Source organism: Lissotriton vulgaris, chromosome 5 (assembly GCF_964263255.1).
Source record: "Lissotriton vulgaris chromosome 5, aLisVul1.2, whole genome shotgun sequence".
NCBI lineage: Eukaryota > Metazoa > Chordata > Amphibia > Caudata > Salamandridae > Lissotriton > Lissotriton vulgaris.
In genome coordinates, this window is record NC_141693.1 from 1,257,967,144 (window position 1) to 1,257,987,582 (window position 20,439).

A 20,439-nucleotide genomic window follows, 5' to 3' on the forward strand; every position below is an offset into this window, starting at 1 on the left:
TACTTATACTCAAAGTTCTACGGCACCCAGGGGATGAAACTACTCGTGCACCTGTCACGCAGGATGGTGTAGACGAGTTACCCAGATGTTCCAAAAAATAAATTAGTGGAGATAGTCAGATAGGTGTGTTGAATTGTCAGTATGGCTTATGTGCAACTTAAGGGATTCTATCATCTCAGTGCAGCCAATTGAGCAAAGCTGCCATCCTGCTCGTTCAAGCCATTTTTAATGGAGTCCAGGAGAGACATCCATTTGCACTCTCGTAAGTTAAGCACAGCTGCTAAGTTTCCACCTCTCCTACCTAAGGAGACCTTCTCGATTACCAGCCACCTTAGGTCTTGCAGTGTGTGTCCAGCGGTCTGCCAGTGGTCTACCAGGGGGGCGCCTAGAACCTTGCAACGTAGTCTGCTGCTATGTGCAGAAATACGAGATTTGATTTTTGCTGGGTTTGCCCTACGTATACTTTGCTACACGGGCATGTAATTATGTAAATCACACTGTCGGTGTTACAATTGGTGTGGTGTTTTAATCTGAAGGTCTGTTGTCCATGGGTGAAGGTCTTTGTCTGGGTGGTTGTCTCGCAAGCAGTTCAGGTCCCACATCTAAAGTGACCTATCACAGGTGGTAAGTGCCATAGACTTGTAAGTGTTGGAGAGCTCTCGGGTTCCACAATATCTCGAATATTTTTGGATCTCTTGAAAGAATGGAGAGGAAGCTGTGGTTGGTCAATCTCGTTGGCTATTAGAGGCCAGTTCTTATTGATCACTTGTTTAACCTCATTACTCCTTGTAGTGAAGGTAGTGACACAAATCATCCGGTTCATCTCAGGGTCTATGCGAGCTTCAGGGTTCAGCATATTCACTCTCGGGTTATACCAAGCTCGCTTTCTAGCACATCTCACCATGCGAGCTGGATAACCCCGTGAGACGAGGCGCTCCTTGAGGATCTCTGACTCCTTAAGATAGTTGGTCCGAGAGGAACAGTTTCTTCTAATTCTCAGAAACTGTCCTACAGGAAGATTGTCTCTGAGGCCTCTCGGATGGTGGCTGCCATATTGTAACAGAGAGTTCCTCTCTGTCGGTTTTCTGTAAAGAGTGGTTAGAAGATGCCCGTTTTCCACATAAATGGAGATGTCAAGGAAGGGTATAGATGTATTGCTTGATTCAAGCGTGAATTGGATGTTGGTGTTCCGTTGATTCAACCAAGTGTGATACTCATTTAGTTGATCACTGTTACCTTGCCAAATACACAAGACATCATCGATGTATCTGACCCAAAGGGTCAGCATGGATGAAAAAGGATTATTTGGTGAGAAAACATGTTCCTGTTCAAAGTGATCCATATAAATAATGGCCAGATTAGGGGCAAATGTTGCGCCCATGGCTACGCCCTTGGATTGTACGTAGAACTTTTCTTGAAAAATGAAGAAATTTTTCTTCATGGCTATGTTCAGTAGATCGATGATGAACTCCGTTGGAACTTGAAAAGGAGCAGGTCTTTGATTCAATGCTACCTCCATGACATCTAGGGCCTCCTGTTGGGGGATGCTGGTATAGAGTGATATAATATCACAAGTTACCAATAGTGTAGTAGTGGGATCAAAGGGTCTTTCATCAATCATTTGGATGACTTGGGTCGTATCACGTAGGTAGGCTCTAGTGTTCAGGGCAAGTGGCTTCAGAAAAAAGTCTATGTATTTACATAGCGGCTCTAGTATAGAGCCACACCCAGATACTATAGGGCGCCCGGGAGGACTGTCAAGGTTTTTGTGGACCTTTGGCAAGGTGTAGATGGTTGCCAACCTCGGAGATTTCTGATTCAGGAATTTAAACTCTTGGTCACTCAGAAAGCCTGATTCCAAACCTTTTTGTGTAATTGATAGAATCATACGGGCTATGTCTCTAGATGGATCACTGGGTATCTCTTGATAGCTGACTCCGTCGTACAGTTGTCTATGGATTTCTTCTTTGTACTTGGACAGATCCTGGACAACGATTGCCCCGCCTTTGTCACCCATGGACAACAGACCTTCAGATTAAAACACCACACCAATTGTAACACCGACAGTGTGATTTACATAATTACATGCCCGTGTAGCAAAGTATACGTAGGGCAAACCCAGCAAAAAATCAAATCTCGTATTTCTGCACATAGCAGCAGACTACGTTGCAAGGTTCTAGGCGCCCCCCTGGTAGACCACTGGCAGACCGCTGGACACACACTGCAAGACCTAAGGTGGCTGGTAATCGAGAAGTTCTCCTTAGGTAGGAGAGGTGGAAACTTAGCAGCTGTGCTTAACTTACGAGAGTGCAAATGGATGTCTCTCCTGGACTCCATTAAAAATGGCTTGAACGAGCAGGATGGCAGCTTTGCTCAATTGGCTGCACTGAGATGATAGAATCCCTTAAGTTGCACATAAGCCATACTGACAATTCAACACACCTATCTGACTATCTCCACTAATTTATTTTTTGGAACATCTGGGTAACTCGTCTACACCATCCTGCGTGACAGGTGCACGAGTAGTTTCATCCCCTGGGTGCCGTAGAACTTTGAGTATAAGTATTGTGTGTTTTCATCTTCTTTCTAGCTACACCTAATTATGTGACATTTTCAAAGGCAAATAATCATGTGCCCGCTCGCCTTCACTCCCTTGCATGGGTAGTGCGCGAGTATTACGTTTCAATTTCCCAGATGGATAGCTATTGTTAACAATTCTGCTAAATTGTTTATGTAATTTTACATACTAAGACGAGAGGTGGCTAATTTTGATTCCACTCGCTCCCTCAGCTAGATATTGACATAGGCTCCGCCCTTAAATTTCGCGTGAAATGGCTGTTTCCCGAGCAGATGGCATTAACCGTAATTTAGGATTAAGTAACTTTTTGCTATTGTTAGCTTAATAGTCACCTATAATTGTTAGACACTGGGGAGAGGATGACGTCCCATTATTATATTTCGCCCCTTGACCATACCACACAGTTTTTCTTCTATTTCTACTCACTACGCTATGTCATAGGCTCCGCCCCGAAACTCCGCGTAGCGGCTGACGGAGTCTGGAGTATCGCTAGCAGCAAGAAGTCCTGCTGCTCCGCGTCTTTTACACCCAGTAAGTGTGGTATTCTCATGTCCCGATTGTGACGGTTATCCGAGGAGGTAACACGGTCCTTCATCTTTTTAGGAATTGATTGTGACGGCACTCAGTCGACCGGTTCCCTTTGGCGACCGCCGCTTGCACTCAGCTTTTCCGGTTCATAAAGTATTATGCGGACCCCATAAAGGTATGGACCCACGCAAATGTGGCTTTTGTCTGTCAGACTACCATGTTGTGCCCGAATTTAATTTAATGTAAAAATTGGTCTACACCTTGATTCAACAGCCATTTTGCCATTGAACCAGCACAGCGCCTATCCTTGTTGGAAGTTATAACTCCTGCTGATGTTCCTCCGAATGGAAGGTGTTTAACTCAAACTTAGGTAATCCCATACTTGGAAGTGTTATAGCACAGTACCAGTACCCGCTGAGGCTAGACACGTTGTAACACCAGGTTTTTAATATCGATTAACCTGAAGCATTTGGTTTTATCTAGACTTGCCCAGCTGTATTTTTCCATACCAGCACGTTGCCATTTGGTCCTGCTGATGTTGATCTTGATGGAGTGTGTTTAATTTTACTTAAGGTAATTACCTACAATTCATTTTATCTGTTCACCGTGTTCCTGTACTGGTGAATCACCTTGAGACCTATTTCTAGAACTAAGTTCATTATTGGGTTTATAGACAATCTCAGTTCTGTATCAATACATCAACGGTACCTTGTCCCCCACTTTGAGCGGACATTATTATTTTGTTGGCTAATGTTTCCCTCGAAGTATAATTAATTTACTATTGAGCGTGAGTATGATTTATCGCCTACTCAGCTCCTGGTCCCTCCTGTCCAGAGGTCCGTATGACCCGGACTCCATGGCATTAGTTCGTTTTCAATAAGCCACCTTTAAGGTGTACAGGACAGTGACTGTGATGGTTTTAATTCCATACCCCATTTCCTGATATTGGTTTTTAATTTTTCAGATAGGACGGCCCCTCTCCGTCCCTTCCCCCACTGTAACGGTCCTGATGAAGACCCCGGCAAAGGACTGAATTTAGCCTACAAATAGGGGTCAAAACGTCGACGCCTCTTTACTTTGGGACATCCGGCACATCTCCTGTATCCGATTGAACTATACATGTGACCGTAGAATGTCCATATTTGAAATACATGCTCAATGCTTGCCTTAATTGATGTAGGCCGTTTTGGTTTTTTGGAATAATTCCTAATTCCTTGTTGATTTTTGGATTTATGTACATCATGTTTAAGTCTGTGTACTATCTTTAAAATCTTTCTCACAGCCTTTGAGCACACCCCCTTCCCTCTTCCCATTTTGGGGCCATTTCACTTTCCGATTTCTCGTTTCTCTTCTAATGATTGTAACAATGCTTTACCAATCGTTATGATGTGTTGTTGAATAAATGACAACATTTTCTCCTTTTTTGAATACCACCTTAGTCTCTTCAATTTTTTAATTTGTTATTGGTTGTTTATAAATAATTCTTCCTCACGGGGACCCTCCCTATACATTTACCACATAACGCCCAGGTCCCCGCGATTGCATGGGTTCTACCCCCCTTTGTAAAGGCTTCTGTTGGTGGCTTCATTGATGGTGATGACATACTACTTTGCTTTGTCTGATGTAATTAGCGGTCTGTGTGAGGCACAGATGGACTTCAGTATCAAGAGGTCCCCTGACGTACTGTTGTAATTTCATTTTATTTCCTTCTCCAAATGGGTCATGAATTGTCAGCAAGGTCTTTAGAATATCAGGGTGGTGAAGGCTCTGGCTTGCTCCTACGTTTTGTAATTGGGTCATGGATGTTCATGTAGCTTTCCCAAAAGCTGTAGTTTTGGCATCATACATGGAAATGAGGGGGTGAGAGATGAGTTCAAGGATTATGTTGGCTATGGAGCAGTGTTTGTAGGATCTGAGCATTAACATTCTCTGTTGCAATTTCCTTGGTTTGTTGGTAGTATGCTGAGCATGGAGATAGGTGTGGCAAAGTGGACTGTCAAATCCAAGGGTATGGGTGGTTCTCTTTGGGTTGTTGCTGATGTTTTGAAAACAAGGATGAGGATGTAGCCTGTTAAGTGTGTTGGATGTGTGACTTGTTGTACCACCTTGACTGCATTGATGAAGTTGAAGAGGGTGTATCGTGTCGCTTTTGAGCTTTTGTTTTCTGGGAGGTTGAAGTCACCCAAAAAAAAGTGTTGGCATGTTGGTTGGACGAGGTAGTGAGGAGATCCGAGAATTCATCAATGAAGCCCTTGTTCTGACCGGGAGGCCTGTATATGAGATGGAAGGTGGTGTTCTGATTTGCAGAGAGAGGCATCTGGCATGTCAGCAGTTCCATTAAGTTGAGTGTTGGTTGCCTAGGGTACAGGACCAGAAGGAATACTCCATACTCATGTGCATGTTCCACACAATAGATTTTGTAGACTGTGGGAAGGAGGATGTCTGTGATGTATGTAGGGATGGACATGTTTCTGTGATGAAGTGGGCTTCACGTTTGTGATAGTTGATGAGGCCTTCAGCATCTGGTACGTGGAGTACTGCAGCTTGAGTGTTAATGAGCATGAGTTGGAATGTGTGTTGTGTGATTGTGTGTGATAGTTAGAGGGATGTTTCCAAGCTTGGGTCCATGTGTTGTGCGAATGCTATATGAGTGAGTTGCCTACATCTGGGTGTAATCATGGGATTGGAAGTATGGGGTGCTAGGTTAGGTACGTGATTGTATCGTACCATGGAGGTTTCAGTGGAGCAGCGGTTCTAGCACAAGACCTTCCAAGGCTTTAACAGGTCAATGAAAGTCCATGCCGTGCAGGAACTGATGTGCATGCACAGATGGTGGCATATATTGTATTCCCCTGTGTGCATCCACATGGGGCAGAGGTACAAAGGGGCCCTGTAGGGCCACCTTTGATTTCTCTCTGCCAGGGTTTCGAAGAAGGAGCGACCGCCATGAAAACCCTGGCGGAGAGGAAACTCTGAAGATGCCTGGCGGGACTGCAGCAGTCCCACCAAGCATATTGATGCCTCTACACTGCCGCAACACCACAACACCGCTAGTGGATGGCAGTTTCCTGGCACCTACGCCAGGGTGGTCCCACCGCCCATCTCGTAATAGGGCGGTGGGGAGACTGCCACCATCGCGCCCCCGTTTGTATTTGGGGCCTCGGTGTTTACTGTTACTTGTTGTGTTCGGCTGGAAATGGCATTAACACAGTTCTTGCTCAGGTGAGTTGTGATTTTTGTGGCTCTACTTCTGCTCACTCATCCGAGCACTCATGCATTAAAGATGCACATAGAGCTTTGATTCTCTATGCCCTGCTTGTCTGATTCTTACTTGAACCTTTCTGTACGCTGAGTCTGCTTAAAAAAGACATGCATGTTTACATTAGGAAATACGTGGTGTGTGCTTCCAGAATTGCCTTTGCAGGATGCTATCGCCAAGTTTGTGATCATGTGCGTTATGTATTGAGAACGCTGCCTTAATCAGGGTAAAGCTTGGTGGTTGCTTTTAGGGAATTTTGCATTTAGTGTATCAAGATTTGTCCAGCTGACAGTGTACTTTGCTGCTAGTTGTAGCCCGCAGAAGAGCAGCCTTAGAACCACTATTTTTGAAGACTCAGCGGTCATTTCAACCCTGGCAATACATCCTCTGGTCTGCCAGCTTGGTTAAGACTTGTTCATTATTGAATGACTTTCCTGTCTGTTTCATTTCCATGCTCCCTATTCAATGGCTTTTCCCCTATTGTTGTGTTTGTCCAGCCCCTGCATCCTAGCTTCTATACCATGATTTTGATTGTCTGACTTTTTATTCTTCCACTGATGATATGAGGGGACAATTTATTCATTTATTATTTGCACACTGTAAAAGCACAAAGCTTTTCTTCCTGTCTTCACTGTTCTGTTCTTTTCCGTTACTAACTTATTATTTTTGTCCACTGGCCCAGCAGGTGTACAACACTAGCATGCCTTATTTATCAGCATTTGCTTTACACTGTCTATCATATTTATCCTACCGGCCTCCCCTCAAACTGTTAACTTGCGTGCACATGCAACACTCATCATGAGGATAAAATGTGCTCTCAAAACCAATAGGGTTCACCGGCAAGACCTATTAGCATTGCCATTCTTCATTTATTCAAGAAGGGATGTTGTAAAACAACAATTAAATGTTGATTGCATTTTGATATGTCTCACACAAGTAGAAGCAGCATAATAAAGATTTTTTTGAAGCGCTTTGTAGCACCTCAGGGTGTGAATGATAGTCGATCTGACCCTTCAACACTTCACCCACACGATTTATATATAGCGTCATCCAGTACTACAACCACCACCCACAGGTTGAACTTGGAACACCACACAAAACCATAACACTCAATCATCAGCATGTGCATGCAACTTCTTTTGAGACTATGGCATTTAAATCTCAGGAAATTCTTAACAATGTTTCTTAATACGTCTCTATCTGAGTCTTTAACAACAAAATATCACAATGTATGCGAAACTCAATTTAAAGTTAAAGCACCCAAATCATCATGATATGATTAATGCACGTTCATAATGAATGTAAACAAGCTTTCCTAAAACAGAAGGGTCTTACTTGTATAAAATGTATGGGATCTTTGCTCTAATGTTACACAATAAAATTTAAAAAATAGTTATACAAAGCTGAAAGGCCTGTCATTATTCTGAATGCATTTCGCATTTTTCTTCACTTAATGTTTTCCAGCCTGCTGCCTTGAATATTCTGAGTCACGTATGTCTGAGTTTCTAAAGAGAAAATGTCAGCGTGGAAAAATGTAACCCAATAAAAAAACCAGAAATCATAAAAGCTCAAACACCAGTGCCACTGCCAACTACCTAAAGCTTACAGAATTAGACAGGTTACCCACTTTACTAATAAATCAAAATTCACTAAATAGTGCACTAGTCAACAGCAAAAGTAATGGTAGAATGGAAGGAGACTAAAAGCTGGCAAACAAAGACATAGCACACAGTCCTCATATTTCAGGAAAATAACAGTACAGCACTGTAGCTAGACTGAAAACTTCAAGCACACCATGCCGAGGAATGGCAACCATTGTTCAGATACTTTCACCATAAAGAAACAGAAGAAGTTGAGTGTAATTAATAGGAAACAAATCAAAGTAACATTGTAACTGGTATGTTCAGAGAAGATAATACAACATTGAGAAGTCTAGGGCTTTCCTTTTTTTTCACAAATTGTTTATCACATTTGCTCAAAATTCAGTCAGCAAACAAAAAAAGTTAAAAACTAAAAGGACTCAAGAGGATGCATGAACACATGTACATGGTGAAAACATCTGCGTAATGTCTGTGCAGGTCTGGCCAGCATAGCAGAATCATGTTGCTGCTTATTCTCACAGCATCTGGAATACCAGCTTTGGCAACTCAGGATGATTGTAACACACTATATCAAGTAAAACAATATCACAGACACAGATATTGCCAAACAAATCTTGAAAACATAAATATTGGGGCCCTATACTTAAATAATAAATGAACAAATATTGATGACAAAAATATTGCAGAAAAAACATCTAAAATATAACAATATTTTAAAGAAAAACAAAGAAAAAGCATATATCACCTACACATTAAAACTAAGGAAACATAACAATTGAAAAAAACTAAATATCGAACACCAGAAAATTGACATAACTCTAAATTAAACAAACAGTATTACATTACATTTATCTACACAGATAAAAATAAGGCGAAAATACAATTAACTATCATTAAATAAATATCAAAAACACTCATTAGCATTTTGCATAAATGGTGCAAAAGAAAATCAAACTAGTATCCAACCTACCAAATTAAACTTAAAAAGAGTTAACAAATAGAAATACTTTTACAAATCCCAAACAGTATCAAAAGGTCACAAAAATACACAACAAAATGCACCGTCACTCTGCCAGATTGCAAAGCTACAGAAGAAGGCTGCATCACTTCAACAAAGTTCTATACAATAAAAGCAAAGTACATCTGACAATCAATAAAAGGTAAAAGGAAATATTAAACAAATAAAAGTATTTTTAAATAACAATTAATTAAAACTGTGCCACAAGATTATTTTTTAAATTACAGGCACATCCTCTACTAGAAGGAAAAACCCAAAAAAGAAAAGAAAATAAAGGCATTGAATTATTCGACATAAAAAAACACATCGAAACTAAGCACAGTAACCAAAGCACAGAACTAACTTTAAAGTAAAAATAATACTTTAACAGATTAAAAAGTAAAATGAAGCAGACAAACTCCCAACTACATTTTTGATTAAATAAGTAGGCCGACACAACTAACAACATTTTCCTCTCAATAGACTGCAAGAAAATAAAACTGTGCCAAATTAAATAGACCAGCAAAGCAATACTGCTAATAAACTACTGTAAATACAGCATCCAAAAAATAAGTACAAATCTGAATGTGCAATGCAAAAATGTCCAAATAAAATATAAATGAATATAGCATCACATATTTTTGAAATACAATTAATGCATGTTTTCTATACTCTAAAAACCACAGATAGAATAACAAAAACCACAAAATACATCAAGTCCCAAAGAAAACGAAGCTGTTATTCAACTATAGAGGATATACATATATTATGGAGAGCACCACCATGGAGAAAAAACACTGGCAATGCACCAAAAATTATTCAAAGACGTTATGGCTGGCCATCCACTAAATATTAAGGGGCAGATTTACAAGCCCCTTGCTCCACTTTTGCGTCATTTTTAACATGTGAAAAATGACGCAAATGTGGCACAAGGGGCTTGTAAATCTGCCCCTAAATAGTTAAAAGCATCAGGGAACATAATGTTACTGAAATAGACATCAGAAATATTTCACAGGACCTAAAAGAGGCACGTATATGCTCATAAGACCCAACAGGAACGATATGTAAAATATTATCCCAAACAGCCAACTCTCTGATGTACGAACCATAAAATCAATGATTGGCATGTAGAACACCCAGAGACACACCGCTAGGACCTAACAATTATGAAGCTATTAACATACCCTACCACTTACTAATCACATTTAAAAAATACACCTTTTTACTATATAACACCCAAAATACCAATAAAAACCATAATCATTTATGCTACCAAAAACAATTTTCTTACCTTAACTCAATGTAACACATAGATAATAGATGGCAATTTTAAGTCGTTCCTTCCACCATTCAATCAAATGGTTTATACAATGCATGGTCAATATCAAAACACAAACATTCCATTAGTGTATTCACTTATACCTAACAAGCAAAGTTTGAATTACAATGAAATGTTAACACATATAAGACAACAATTAATAAATGTAACGCACAAACAAATCATCATAGATTTTGAACAGACAATGATTTCTACCAAACCCAGTCGGGCTGCCCTGGGACCACTGGCTCTGCTAGGGAACTGCTGCTCCACCGCGGTGCCACTGCGGTGCTGCCAAGCATATTACAAGTTTCCTTTCATCCAAGGATTGCATGGATGAAGAACCTCCATGTAAACCCCGGGGGGAGGAAGCATCATGCAAACCATGGAGTAGAGAAAACAAAGGGGGCCTTACAGGACAACCCTGTGCCTGAACTGCATGAGGATGCACACAGGTGGGCATAACATGTGCCCCCTTTGTGCATGCACATAGGTTCCTACACAGCATGGACGTTCAAGTCCATGCCATGAAGGAACCTTGTAGTGCGGTCCCATTGCGGTCCCATTGCCGCCCGCCAGACCACTGAAAAGTTGTAGTCTGGCAGGCGGGTGGCGGCAACCTTTGACGGAGCGGTGGCGCAGCGGTTGGCACTGTTGCACAGCCACTCCGGCAAAAGTTGTAATCGGGCCCTTTGTGTTATTCCCTTCAACAGAATTCACTAAAGAATTTACACATAAAATAGAAAAGTTGATAGCTTTATCGTTTGCCACTTAACAAAAGTCACTAAACATTATGACATGCTACTTGAATCCACCATTACCACCAACATGAAACCAAAATAGCCTCTCTATTAGAGGAAGTCTATGACAGTAGCAAAGTCTCTGACTACACCATTTCTCAAAAATCAAAGACAAATAACGCAGTGGAATGGTGGCACAATTCCTTACAAGGAACACTTGAAAGAAGACACCCTACATTCTACAAAGTCCTAGAAATATTTCAAATAGCACAAATCTACCAGGAGCTAAGACTGGAACAATCCCTAATCCAACTCAAACAAAAGGGGGCACAGTAGGATGGCGGGCGGTCTTTGTCCGCCCGCCATCACTTTGTAAAAAGGGACCGCCCGCCATATGGGGGGGGGTCCCATGGGTGCCATTAGGATGCGCCCACCACAGTGGCGGGTGCATCCTGCATTCCTAACATTGTGGCGGATGGTGCACTCAGCAACGCCCACCACAATGCCAGGAACGACTGTTGGCAGGAATTGCACGGTGCCTGCCATGTTGTGCATGGAACTGCCCCCCATGTGCAACCCCCCCCCCCCCCACCCCTGAGGGAGTCCCTAGGGGCCCGCAACAGGCCCCACAAGCAGACTCAGCATGCCTGTCCGTGGCAGCAATGCCGCCATGGAAAGGCATCTTAAAACCTACATTCTAATATGGCCGACGGTGTCTTTCACACACCGCCACCATATAGAACACTTTTCCGCCCGGTCGACATGTCAACCAGGCTGAAAAGGGGCGGACGGTCTTTACATCTGCCGCAGACACCCCAGCCATTGTAATATGGTGGGGGTCATTTCTGCACAGATGGTGGGCGGATCGCCCCTGCCGGGCTGGCGGTAACTACCGCCGGACCGGCGGGGGCGATCCGCCCGCCATTCTAATAAAGCCCAAGGTTTTTAAACAAAATAAAGAAATGCTTGAACTCCTAGCATTCAAATTAAGACTAACACAGTGCTCGTCTGCCTTTTGGCTTTGTTCATGCAAGAGAAATTGCAAATACATACACAGATACATAGTAATAACCCCGGCCTACCATATCTAGAACCTAACTGCAAAAATTGTACTTTATAAAAAAACATTATAAAACAACACCATTTAACCTCCGTAAAACACAAACTCCCATGCTTTATAAACATTTATTTCAAAATATTATTAAAGCAAATTTAAAAGAGGAATCAGATGAAAAACAAATTCCAAAGACAAACCTTCAGATTGATAATTACAAATGACCATGATAAATACTTAAATATATATAATCCAAAACAGCTTGCATTCATTTTACCCATCAAACACTTATCTATTACTTACCTATTAAAATATACACCTAACAATGATGTATATAGTGAATAAATAAAGAAAAATAAGGTAAAACAAATTAATGCTGACCACCTAATAACATGAAATAATTCAATAAAACTACACGTACAGTTTCGTAGTTGAAGTCCTACTAAGTGAAATGACAATTCAAAATAAAAACATCCCAAAAAATGTTGACAAAAAAGATCATAAAAAGTGTTAAAATAAACTTTAAAAAAAATATAGCATTCAAAATCAGTACAGTAAATCAAGGAAACCCTCCCAAACCCAAAACATTAAAAAATAAAATAAATGCTCCAGGAAAACCATAAATCAAGGAAAAAGTGAAAAATTATTTTAGTTACAAAATAACCTTGAAAAAATATAACCATCCATGTTAAATCTAAAGTCTGGCATCCAAAAATAAAACCATTTAAAGGGCAACCCATATAAGCCCACTGAAACAACACTTACAACCCTAGTACAAACCAAACAACCACCTGTAAGGAGATTTTTTCAATTGTACGTGAATTCACCAGCCCCCGGACAACCTCTACTCAGGGTGCCCCGGTGGAGACCTGGGCTAACACTATTGCCAATTTCTTCACCACCAAAATCAGGCTAATTCAGGATTCTTTCCCGTCGAGAGCGTTAGATGATTTATCTACGATGCCGACGGAGACAGCCTTCCTGTCTCCTCCTGGCCCAGCTTTGCTAGACTTTCCTCCCCTTCCGGTTGCCGCATCCTTAGCCTTGATGAGGAACCTTAAATCAGGCTCACCGTTAGATCCGTGTCCAGCAAAATTCTTAGCGAAAATGGCAGATGTCATTAATCCCATAGCTAATCCTATCCTCAATTTATCCCTGAGTCAGGGTTTTCTGCCCCAGGCCTGGAAGCAAGCCATGGTCATCCCCCTGATCAAGAAGCCCAATCTTGATCCAGAGGCGCCTTCTAATTATAGGCCAATCTCGCTCCTTCCAGCACTGACCAAGATCCTGGAGAAACACGTGCACAGCGTGCTTTCTAACTTCCTGGAGTCTAATGAGTTACTTCATGAATCCCAATCGGGCTTTCGTTCCAACTTAAGCACCGAGACGGCGCTCTTGGAAGTCTCGGAGATCGTGAAGGAGGTGCTGGACACAGGAGGCAGGGTGATGTTAGTCATGTTAGACCTGTCGGCGGCGTTTGACACCGTCCCCCACGAGGATCTCCTCACTAGACCTCATAACATCGGTCTAGGGGGGACGGTGCTCAACTGGTTTCGTTCCTTTCTGGCCAACCGCCGGCAGACGGTCTGGGTCCCACCCGGGTCCGCCGAGATGCCGCCATTGGGAGTCGGAGTGCCTCAGGGCTCTGTACTGAGCCCCACTCTATTTAACATCCTTATGACCCCTCTGGCGACACTGGCGGAGTCCTACGGGGCCCGGATCGTCTCTTATGCTGACGACACCCAGCTTCTATTCACCTGTCGTAAGAGCGAAGAGTTCGATGGAGAAAGGATCTGCGAGTGCCTTGGGGCTGTCTTTAGCTGGTTTTCACACAACAGCCTCAAATGCAACTCGGACAAATCCGAAATACTATTCTTCGGATGCCCATCAGAACCAGATTGGCAGGGATGGTGGCCTGCTGACATGTTCCCTCCCACTCAGTCCTCTAAGTGGGCTAAGAACCTGGGGGTTAAAATTGACAACGAGCTCTCGCTCAAATCCCAGGTTTCCACTCTTACGGGAACATGCTTTGGGATACTCAGAATGTTGCGCAAGTTCTTTCCCCTTCTCTCGGAGGAACATCGGAGGATCACTGTTCAGGCACTCATAGGGTCCAGATTGGACTATGCAAGTGTCCTATATCTGGGTCTGCCTGAATACCTCCTCCAGCGTTTGCAGGTTACTCAGAACGCTGCTGCTCGTGCAATTTTTGGCCTGCACCGCCGCACCAGTGCCTCCAATCTCCTTGTATCCCTTCACTGGCTTCCAGTGCGGAAGAGGATACTTTTCAAGGCCATGACTCTTGCCCATAAGGCCTTGCATGGCAATGGTGCCAAATATCTTCAGAGGAGGCTGGACTTCTATCGACCTGTACGATCCCTCAGGTCAGAAGCTTTGGCTTTGGCTCGGGTGCCACGCATCAAAAGGGCTCGGCTAGGCGGCCGGTCCTTTAGCTTTCTTGCTCCGCAGCTATGGAATTCCTTACCGGTGTCCTTGCGAAACACCGCTAACCTGCTTGCCTTCAGAAAAGACTTAAAAACCTGGCTGTTCACTGGATAATCTGCCCCCTCTTTTAGGCCCCTGCTCTTTTTCCTGTATGTTTTCCAGCTCTTTCTTTGGTCTGGAGCACAAAAGCGCCGGGACACTCCTTTGGAGTAGCCGTTGCGCTATAAAAGTCCCATTTAACATAACATAACATAACATAACAAAAATGAAAACATAACAAAATCAATGTTAAACACCTAGAACACATATATAAAATTCAATAAAACATTACATTTCCTTATAATATCTTCTGTACTAAACTAGGTAAAAACATACAATAAAACAACATCCAATTACATACACTGCTCTAATTACGTCTTAACACCTCCCCCACCTCTAAACCATTATGAACTAAGTTCAAAATAGCCTTAGCTAGACCATTGACCAGCAACAGGAAACCACACCGTCAGCTCCTGGAAGAAATCAGTGTTACAAAAATATTTTATTTTAGAATGGTAAAAAATCCTATATTTAAAACAATGTTCACAAATGTTTTATATTTAGATATATATTACAAAATACTTATGGGAAAATATAACCATTTTTTCAAGTATCACAATATTTAAAAATTACAAATAATATTAAGAATGACATGTTTGCTAAAAAGTAATGTACAACATGCTTGAAAAAAATTGATAACTACAAAAAAAGAAATGTAGGTTCAGTACAACTATATACATTATTTTTAATTAAATACATTTTTCTGGGAATAATATCTCAAAGAGTGGTTGTTTTCATTGAAAAATAATGTATGCTAAACATGTTATATATTAAAAGAGAACTTCAAAAAATGTATGTAGCATTCCAAGCTTTACCTCACTGGAGAAAGTGTTGGAGTATGCTGGGAGCAAATATATTATTCCCACTCCAAACCTTAAAGCCATTAGAAGAAATGCCATACTTTAAATAAAAAAATTAACTAATACCACAAATTTATATTATACATTTCATTAAAAATATTACATTGCCAAAATACATTTTAACTATCCAAAAATAAATTAAAGAAAAATTGGAATAGCTAATAACACATTAAATAAATCACAATGATTTAATATAAATATAAAAGGAATAACTTATAACAAATGGAATTATTAAACATAATCAAAAATGGCGGCATAGCGGAGAGTTTAGTCTTCTCTATCTTGATATGGGTAAGCACAGTGAATATTGGGGACATCTCCACTTTGAATAACTAATGTTGGTATGCCCTAATCTTGCAGTTTTGTGTCAACTTTTGGACAGTTTTGGACTTTGGAGCAGTCACGGGCCAGACTATATATGAGATTGACAGCTTATGAAGCGCACCATTACAGAGAATGCTATATTAGAAAGATCATGAATGCTTGGAGCCATAAAATACTTAATTTTAGATGTTCGGTGATTTGGTGAGTTTGTAGATTTTGGCTGTCAAAGTGTGGGGGCAAAATACATTGAGGTGCACTGATTGACCAAAGTAATTTGGTGAACCTTATGAGAAGGGATAGGATTAGTGCCCACTATTCATTCTTGCTTGTATGGAGACACAGTTGTGGTATCTTCCTTTTGCATTATGGGTGCTTGAAGACTAAGGGCCTTATAACGACTACGGCGGTCAATGGGACCACTGTGTCGTGGTTGGGGTCCGACCACCACTACATTGCGGGACCAACCTCGGCATTATAACTATGGCGGTCAGACCACCACTCAACCTCTTCTTTCTCTGCAGATCAAGTCCAAAATATGCTGGCTGTGTGGCAGTGGCACAGCTGAGCATTTTTTGAGTTGGCTCAATGCCACCCCTTTCATGGTGGTCACATTGCCATGAAAAGGGTTGCGGTGTGGCAACTGTAGGGCCGCCTTATGCCTCTGTGCACAGGGGTACATGCAAGAGGGCACATGTTGTGTCCCCCTGTAGCTATGCACCCCTAGTTCCTGCATGAGAGGGAATGCACAACATGTTCCCTTCCTTTCCATGCATGAATGTGCACTGGGGGTACCGATGCTGTGCTATTTAAGGCTCACAATGACAGCACCGCTGCGAGACTGCCACGCTGCCTTCCCACAGGACCACAACATTTCTTGTAATCTGGCGGGTGAGTTGCATTTCAACATGTCTGGTGCAGAACAGTGGCTGCCACCCGCTCCAGGACGCCATAACTCATAAAAAGGCCCCAATACTCACGGTTAGAATGATCAGAGTTCTATACAGATAAATCTGGTAATTTGGTTGATTTGGTCTATTGTAAATTGCGATTGATTCCATCACATTCAAGGTAGAGAGTAATAATGAATATCGGATGTCGGTCATACAGAATCATCATGTAGCCAAATGACTGAAGATTTCTTCCTTTTCCTACATGTGCAGATATGGTAGTCAGATTATTACGTCCTGTGGAGATCCCTTAACTTGATTAGGATTGAGATGTCGACAAACCCTCCTATTTGGTTGCCACACACAAGTAATAGGATGGGACTGTGAAGCTGGACAACTACCTGGCCTATTAACAAATGGAATAATATATGCAACCAGTGGGCATTGCAGAGTGTATTATACTGTACATTTTGTAAAAATATTCACTTTTGAGCACTGTGCCGTCTGCACTGTATTCACTACTGTCACTCTTTTTTTCTGCACATGACTTGGCATTCAGCATCCTTTTACAGTATCTATGGTTGTTCAGTGCCTATTAATTAATGTTCTAAATTAATTATGTCAAATAGGGTGTGGATCCTTCAATAACCAACTATTCCCAGAAACATGCAAACCTCCTTTTGGGTGCACGTGGATTCATCTGCAAAATAGCAGTGATCTGATCCTGTGACACCTTCCTCACTCCTTTTGCGATCCGGTGTCCCAAATAGAGAACTTCTCTTTTGCAAAATTGGATTTTTATAGGTGACACATTGGGGTTGATTCTGATTCGGGAAAAACTGCTCCGAATAGCCGTTCGGAGCGTTTATCCTGTACGAATCGTACCCTGCAACGTCCCCCATACGTACGACGAAGTACGATTCGTACCAGAAGCTGGACTCCGTACGAAACGTACAGAGACCGTACGAATCAAATCCCCATATGAATCTCCCTCGGAACCCGCTGTACGCGACATATGTACGGCTCGCGGCTGGTTTTTCCGACCCAGCAAGTATGATTCGTGTTGGGTACGTACTGTACGACCCTTTTTCTACGGGAGCTGAAAACAACCGTAAAAGCAGAGTTCGCCCCAAAACAGGTACGGAACGGCCCCCTCGGGTACTGTGCATACACCCCATGATCGCAGGGGTACGGTGCGTACCCCTGCGATCATGGTGTGTACGCACGGTACGCCTGCGATCATGGGGTGTACGGACCATACCCCATGTTTGCTGGGTGTACGGTGTGTACACCCTGCGATCGAAGGGGTACGCACCGTACCCCGCGATCATGGGGTGTACGGACTGTACGGTTTGTATGTGATTGTGTGCTTTTCCTTACGAATCGCCCTTACCTGACATGGACCGGATGAATAGCGTCCTCATACCCCGGGACGGATCGTACTCGTCGGGTCGTATGGCATGTTTATGATTCGTACGGAGAGGGCTCCGGACACGAATCGTACAGACTTTTTTTCCAGGATCGGAATCGACCCCATTATGTCCACTTATTGCCAAATTATTCAATAAGGCAATAGTGCCATAAACGCAAGCCTCTTTAGTACCAGATGCGACCAGCAAATCATCTATGTTTCGCACCAGCACAGAGTGATTTGGGATTTCCAATGATTCCCAATTTCTTTTATTTGGTTGAAAATTGGAGGACTCTCTGTATACCCTTGTGGAACTCTGCACCATGCCAAGACAATTTTCTGAATCGGAACGCAAACAAATATTGGCTATCCGGGTTCAAAGGTATCGAGAAAAAGGCTTGATATAAGTAAATCACCGAAAACCATTCACCCTCACCAGGAATCTGATATAGAATCATAGCAGGATTTGGTACACTTAGTCAATATGGGTATCAAAATTTGAATTATTTTTCTTAAATCTGGGACAATTCTATATTTCCCGTTTGGTTTTCGAATTCCCATGACAGGTGAATTACACTGACTTCCCAAAATCTCTCTCAAAATTCCTTGCTTAATCAGGGCTTCGATCAAAGGGTTCTGCCTGCAACGGTATGTGGACTGTGATTATACGCTGGAGTTCTAGGAAATTCTGCATTTGGCTTCACTGTGATTCGAATTGGAGATACTCTTTCATCAAACCAATATATTTTCCTGTAAAGTCCCACACTCCTGGTAAGACTGTATCTCCCTTTTCAAGTGGTAAATTATGTTCCGTAAATAATGGATATAATCCCTCTACTTCTGACTTTTGCTTGGCCATTTTAAAAACCACATCTTCGTGGAATTCTATTCTCTTTGGAGTACAATAAATTAAACAATTCACTTCGCACAAAAAGTCCTGCCCTAATAAATTCACTGGAATAGAATCACGCACCACAAACTTATGTAAATCTTCAAAAGACCCAATTTGTACTTGTGCTGGTCTGTCACTGGGGTCGATATCAATTGGCTGGATACTCCTACAACTTGAATTCTTTCTCCCTAGAGGGGTAGTTTGGTAATTTCCACAGTTCTCATAGTGGAATGTGTAGCACCAGTATCTACAAGGAATGATATAGGCATTCCATGTACCTTGCCATCCACATAGGGACCATTCTGATCTACCTCTAAAGATGTGCCAATTGCAAAAACAACAAGTGATGGACTGAATGTGGATCAATGTCACACACTCCCCCAGTCAAAAGATCTGGGCCCAAATCCATCGTTTTTTTGCACTCCACACCACCCTGGGTTAGACAATGGCGATATGCAAATCAGCTCTGACCCTGTTGCCCCATGGGAACAGTCCAGTCCGAACTACAAAAGCCATGTCCTTCCCAGAACGGAATCAAGCATCCGAGGACCGGACCGGTTTCGAGGTAACACCTCTCATCAGCCCGGCTAGCTTGACTCCAAGTGGTGTGGAGTGCCTGGGACCCACGTCTGGGCATCCCCAGCACACTTAGGGCGGCAATTGCAAAAACAACAAGTGATGGACTGAATGTGGATCAATGTCACACACTCCCCCAGTCAAAAGATCTGGGCCCAAATCCATCGTTTTTTTGCACTCCACACCACCCTGGGTTAGACAATGGCGATATGCAAATCAGCTCTGACCCTGTTGCCCCATGGGAACAGTCCAGTCCGAACTACAAAAGCCATGTCCTTCCCAGAACGGAATCAAGCATCCGAGGACCGAACCGGTTTCGAGGTAACACCTCTCATCAGCCCGGCTAGCTTGACTCCAAGTGGTGTGGAGTGCCTGGGACCCACGTCTGGGCATCCCCAGCACACTTAGGGCGGCAATTGCAAAAACAACAAGTGATGGACTGAATGTGGATCAATGTCACACACTCCCCCAGTCAAAAGATCTGGGCCCAAATCCATCGTTTTTTTGCACTCCACACCACCCTGGGTTAGACAATGGCGATATGCAAATCAGCTCTGACCCTGTTGCCCCATGGGAACAGTCCAGTCCGAACTACAAAAGCCATGTCCTTCCCAGAACGGAATCAAGCATCCGAGGACCGGACCGGTTTCGAGGTAACACCTCTCATCAGCCCGGCTAGCTTGACTCCAAGTGGTGTGGAGTGCCTGGGACCCACGTCTGGGCATCCCCAGCACACTTAGGGCGGCAATTGCAAAAACAACAAGTGATGGACTGAATGTGGATCAATGTCACACACTCCCCCAGTCAAAAGATCTGGGCCCAAATCCATCGTTTTTTTGCACTCCACACCACCCTGGGTTAGACAATGGC